General features: G+C 43.2%; 1 pseudogene; it reads left to right on the top strand.

The window, feature by feature from the left end:
* Window positions 1-411: 411 nt before the first annotated feature.
* LOC147418078 (uncharacterized) lies at window positions 412-2,996 on the top strand (annotated as a pseudogene).
* The last annotated feature ends 3,238 nt before the right edge of the window (window positions 2,997-6,234 follow it).

Raw genomic sequence — 6,234 nt, forward strand, 5'->3', positions numbered from 1 at the left:
CAAATGGACTAGTCATCCATCTTGGAATGATGTCGTAGGGTAAAAAGGGATCCTCTACCCGCTAAGAAACATGGACTAATGACTACGCTTTATCTTCTCTACCTCATAGTCAAGGACGACTATGACTTCAAGAGAGAGGCAATGTCAGAAAATATAATATTTCATTTTACCAAATGATTTTCTCATATTAAACTGATCATTTAATATGAGTTCTACCAAACATCGAGCAAACTTATCCGAGCAAGCTCAGAACCGAGCAAAGTTATTAAGTGAGTTGCTCAGGTATATGTATTCTTTTCTAGAGAGAGATAAGAGAGAGAGAGAGAGAGATCTTTCTCTAAACCCAAACCATAAATGTCAGCACCATTGCTCCCCAAAAGCATGGTTATACAAATCTAGTCATCATTATACATGTCACCATTGCTAGCAAATCGAGCAAATGTCAAGCAGGCCATAATTTGTTTGCAAAAAACTTCAGTCTCTTTTGAGCTTGTTTCTGCTCAAGAGAAGGTGGTAAGGAAATCTTGCTAGTTGGATGAGGGAAAGGGTTGCATCGTATTGACCATGCATTGTTTTGCAAATAATAGGGACTTGCCAAACCAAGAGCTACCATGTCCATCCACTAGGAAGAGTGCTAATAAGTAAGAGAAGATGCTTAGATTTCTCTCTCTCTCTCTCTCTCTCTGTCTCTCTCTCTCCAAAATTCTCTGAAAGAGTTCTTGCCTCTTCGAGTTTTCAGAGTTCTCTAGGCCAGTTCACGTGAAGGTAGGGTGGAAACCAATTGAGAACTTTTTTAGTTTCCATGAGATGTTTTTTTTTAAAAAAAAGGACGTAAACTGGTTGGCAACCAGTTGCGACCCTACTCCTAGGCGCAATGGTGGAGCAGGCTGGGAACCACCAACAATGACAAGCAAAGTGAAACTTGTGATATATTCTTTTGGGCTCTCACAAAATTTTAAATCACACAATTGCTTGCAGTTCTCACAGGAACGTAACATGGCTGGTTGTCAGTTGCACACAAATGGACAACCATTGAAGCCAATGTTCAGGAAAAGTGTACCTCAACATAGAGCCGAGTCCTGCTAGAAATAACTTTAGCAAAATCAATCCTTAAAAATCAATCCCGCTAGCCCGTAGCTGAAGACAAAAATGAGAAGAAAGCGAAAATGTCTCCTAATTCTAGAATCAACGGCAACCATTGCCCTATATTGAAACACAAATGCCACGTAATACTAGTAATGTAGAAAAAAGCTGCATTTGCAGCACTGCACAGATCTCGGCTTCATGTTCCCTTGGCATTGGTTATATTTTGGCTTGCTTGCCATCGTGGCAAGCAGTCGGAACCAGTCTCGCAGTCAAATGAACCGGCTAGCATGGAGCTGACCAAAAAGGTCCACATGGTTTTCACACGCAAGCTTCAAACCTAGCACTACGTGTTAGCGACCTCAATTCTCAACCACTACACCTGCATGGGAGCTTTGAAAGGGTCACGACCGGCCATGCTGGTAACTTCCACCTACATACTAGCTAGCTAGCCCCGGAATTAATACAGAGTGAGGCGCCCCCTTCATTGTGCTAATATATAGTTCAAGTGCAAGGCCACAATTTACTTAATTTACTTAGTTTTATTAATCTTGCTAAAATACAATGAGACTCGGATCTTAGCATTGAGTCGATTGAGAAATTAAAATAGCCGATTGAAGGGAGGGAAAGAAGGATAAAATCCGCTTTGAAAATTCAAACAAATAAAGTTAAATTGTAAAAGATGCATGCTATTTTGAAGAATTTCCTTTAATTTTTGCCAAATCTCGACTTAAGCATGTGAACTTGCTCTCTCTCTCTCTCTCTCTCTCTCTCTCTCTCTCTCCGGCGCGCGCTCTTTCAGACAGTTTTTTCAGAGAGAGAGAGAGAGAGAGAGAGAGAGAGAGAGAGAGAGAGAGAGAGAGAGAGAGAGAGAGAGACTGTTGCTCCCAAACAGTTGCACTTGGCGATGGTATTGCTCGCTCTTCTCTGTCGCATTTCTCCATTCTCGCCCAGCCCTCGTGCCTCTGCAATATCTACTCCTCTTAACATGTCGCCCAAGCACAGAGAGAGAGAGAGAGAGAGAGAGAGAGAGAGAGAGAGAGAGAGAGAGAGAGAGAGAGAGAGAGAGAGAGAGAGAGAGAGAGAGAGAGAGAGAGAGAGAGAGAGAGAGAGAGAGAGAGAGAGAGAGAGAGAGAGAGAGAGAGAGAGACCATCATTGCCTGTCCTTGAATTTTGAGATAGGGCGGCCCAGATTGGCCAGCCTCAGCTTCTTGCGCAAGAAAGAGAACATCTTGTGCAGTAGCAAGCAATAACGTAGGCTAGCGACGCACCTCGCAGGACCTCCATGGTGTAGCTTGTGCTTGCCTTGTCTTTCAGGCCAACAACAGAGAACCTCGATGTGGAGGTCTAAGTTCTCTCTCTCTCTCTCTCTCTCTCTCTCTCTCTCTCTCTCTCTCTCTCTCTCTTGTGGTGAAGTGTGTTCGGAGTAAGGAGGGGCGGCCTCCATAGCGTTCACGCGTGTGCCTGCTTGTTCGTCGTCCATCTGTGAGGCTCGTCATGGCCAACATGCGTCGCGTAAATCGGCGCACAGTCCGTGCTTCGAAAGCCGACGATTGGATCTAACACTGTGACCACAGGGACCCATCACCTTCAGAAATCCCCTTCTCTCCACAGCTGTGTCATCAGAGTTTGCTAATAAGGTATCTTATCAGTTTTGTGAGTTTCTTGCTGAGGAACTTGGGAAATATGACTCTCTTTCAGATGCCCGTGGACGAATAGAAGAGGTTTGCGCAAAGGTGCTGCATAATTATACGTCAACATATTCTGGTGGGATTGACGCGAAGCCTGTCGAAGACCTGAAAAGAGCTCTCATAGAGGAAGGTCTTCCCCATCAGCAAGCCTTGCTTTGCTCAATTTGGTGGCTGCGAGTGAATCTTAGGAGGGATTGGGAACAATATTGTGCAGCCCAATGATAAGTGTAGTGTAGTTTGGGTCTTTTGGAGTCTCGCAAAGTTTATGCACTTTTTTTTTTTTTCATTTGAGCCATGGAGACTTCATTTTTTGAATGATATGAGATTGAACTTTGAGCAGGCTCAGAGAGAGAGAGAGAGAGAGAGAGAGAGAGAGAGAGAGAGAGAGAGAGAGAGAGAGAGAGAGAGAGAGAGAGAGAGAGAGAGAGAGAGAGAGAGAGAGAGAGAGAGGAGACCCTGCGAGGAGGAGTCTGGTATCAAAAAATGTACAATGAGGAGGGAGAGAACGTGGATTTGTACATCCCTAGGAAGTGCTCGGCTTCAAATCGGTTGACAACTGCAAAGGGACAATGCTCTTCACAGCGCTCCCTCAGTCCTTGCAAGATAGCCTCATCTATGGAGGTAGTGAGTACTTGCACTTAGCGGAATTGACATTCCAGTGCAATAGCCTTCTAGATTGGCTTTCAATACATTAATCAAGTTCACCACAAGATGTCGGCCTTGTCTAAACCTCTTCTCAAGACTCCTGCACTTCAGCTACGAAAAAAGGATGATGTTGCCTTGCCCTTGCACTAGTCTTATATCGCGTCTTCAAGCATTTTTGAAATTCTTCCCCAGCTCGTGAGCTTGCAATAATCTTTCGAACAATCCTCTTTGTAGCTATGGCCTCATAAAAATATGCACCACGAGCAACCATTCGGGCAATGATCTCAATAATGGCAGTCTAGCCCAAAACAAGGCATGGATTGCTCTTATCCCATCAGCCCCAGGAATCTCAATTGCACGATTATTGGTTATCTTGAGATGTCGACCAATGAAAGGGTCAAACATACCTAGTTGGGAAGCTTAGTGATATATGCAATCTTGCATTGCCGCATCGATGCGGCTAGAGTCATGGGGATGCCGTCAGGACAGTGTCCTGGACAAGATAGAGATAAGGCAGGGTAGGACAAAGCATGCACTCCCACCGAGGTACGGCTATGGTAGAAAGCATACCAGTGAAGAGCCAAAAATAATGAGCACTGAGCTCACCATTAGAAGCTAAGCTTTATCCTGGCAATGGCACATGCCTAAAATAATGAGGCATGGCATTAGTGGACGAGAGAGGGATCTGTCACCTACAGATCAAGCAACACATCTATATATACATATGCATATATATATATAGACACACACACACACACACACACACACACACACACACACACACACACACACACATATATATATATATATAGAGAGAGAGAGAGATTTTCCAGCTCGCCACTTGGACTGCGAATCCTTTGCTTTTTTTCATTTCATTGCATGCAAAGTCTAAGATATCGAGTAAAAACTCTTTTGCACCACCTTCTAGGTTCTCATATTTAATGTTGAGGATTTCATTGTTAGCAACATTTTACGTATGCATTTGTAAATATGTATCAATATTTCATGAAGTATTGTCGAGCAATAGTTTGCCCAAAGTGTTCCATAGAATTTCCCCTAGCTTCTAGAGTTGATTTTATCAACTTGTTCTTGGAATTAGTGTTAACTATCTCATTGCTATAAACATTTTATATATGTGCTTATGAATATGTGTCAATGTGTGTGTGAAGGCATCAAAGTACAAGTATGGTTCTTTTGTTTGAAACTATTTGATAAAGAACGGGTTTATTTTTCTACCCTATCCTCTGAGAGGAACTATTAAGGTGTTGATATGGTCTATGGCTACATGGGATGAAGGTCTTCTTATGTAAGGTTTTATGGGGAGCCATGCAGATTGGGATAAAGGTTTGCACCAGGGGAATTGGTTTCAGATAAATGCTTGCAATGCAGAACGGCTAGTGAAGACTTCCCTCACCTTTTCAAAGAGATTTTGTCAATTTTTAGCCTTGCAAGGAAGATTTGCAAATGGGTTCAAAAGACCTGGAAAATAGGATTTTTCAAGAATGATCTCTTCTTGGAAGGGAAGGCATTCAAGATACAAGTGCTACTCATCACAACACCAATCATGAGATCATTTTGTTACTTCAAACATGTTTGGAAGGCAAGGAACTATCGGATCTTTGAGAACACCATGGAAACAGCTAAGTTCACGAAAATAATACAAGAAAGCAAGAGGTTGTTCATTGCCAATGGGGAAACAAATGAACTCTGATGAGTGGAACATGCCCATAGGTGCCGCAATGACTGACTTTGCATGGGTAAAGATATGGGCTCATCCATTGTTGTGGGGTGGCTCCCATATCAGTAGATGTATCTCTGTTCCCTTGAAGATGTCATGGTTCGTCACGAGCATGGAAAAAAAATATATTGTCTTGGTTATGCTAATAAAAATCACTCACCACGTGCACTATGAGTTTGGGGGGGGGGGGGGGGGAAAGGTGTTGATATGGTCTTTCATTGTGTATTCTTGCTCGATTTCATCTTTGCTCGGAAGTGCTCGCTTGGGGATTGGGATTCCCCATTTAATATGGGAGAATAAATGGGAACAAGAGTTAGAATAGAGACATGTGCTTCTAGACCTATCTCAACACAGGACCAAAAGGAGAGATGGTTGCATCTCAATAGGGGTCCAAAAGGAGATGGTTTATCAAAGAGCAATGTGCAATAAGTGTTTCTAGACTTACCTCAGCAGAGGACCAAGAGGAGAGATGGTTACATCTCAATAGGGGTCCAAAAGGAGGTAGTCTATCAAAAAGCAACGTGCATCTAATGGAGCTTAAAAGACCTTAGGGTTAGATTTATTAAAGACCTCCAATGGTTAGTGTTAAAAGTCCTTTGACCTTAGGCAAGATAGGGCTGAGCTTGAGGTGGGAACTAAACCTAAGCTTGAGGTGTTTGTCGTGCCTGGTGACTAAGGTGCGTGCTTGATGACTAAGGTGTGCGCTTGATGACTAAGGTGCTTGAGGTGCTTGATGACTAAGGTGCATGCTTGATGACTAAGGTGCTTGAGGTGCTTGTCATGCTTGATGACTAAGGTAAATGAGGTGCTTGTCATACTTAATGAGGAAGGTGCTTGAGAAGCTTCCCATGCATGGGGGGTAAGGTGCTTGAGTCAAAAAGAGACCCTACAAACTTAATGAGGAAGGTGCTTGAGAATCTTCCCATGCATAGGGGGGTAAGGTGCTTGAGTCAAAAAGAGACCCTACAAACTTAATGAGGAAGGTGCTTGAGAAGCTTCCTATGCATGAAAGTCGTAAAGTTAGGAGAATCTTTGACTTAACCTTCCACTCACCCAAAGGGAACCCCTTTTCTCAAA

This window comes from Adiantum capillus-veneris, chromosome 30 (assembly GCF_014529385.1).
Source record: "Adiantum capillus-veneris isolate H3 chromosome 30, ASM1452938v2, whole genome shotgun sequence".
Lineage (NCBI taxonomy): Eukaryota > Viridiplantae > Streptophyta > Polypodiopsida > Polypodiales > Pteridaceae > Adiantum > Adiantum capillus-veneris.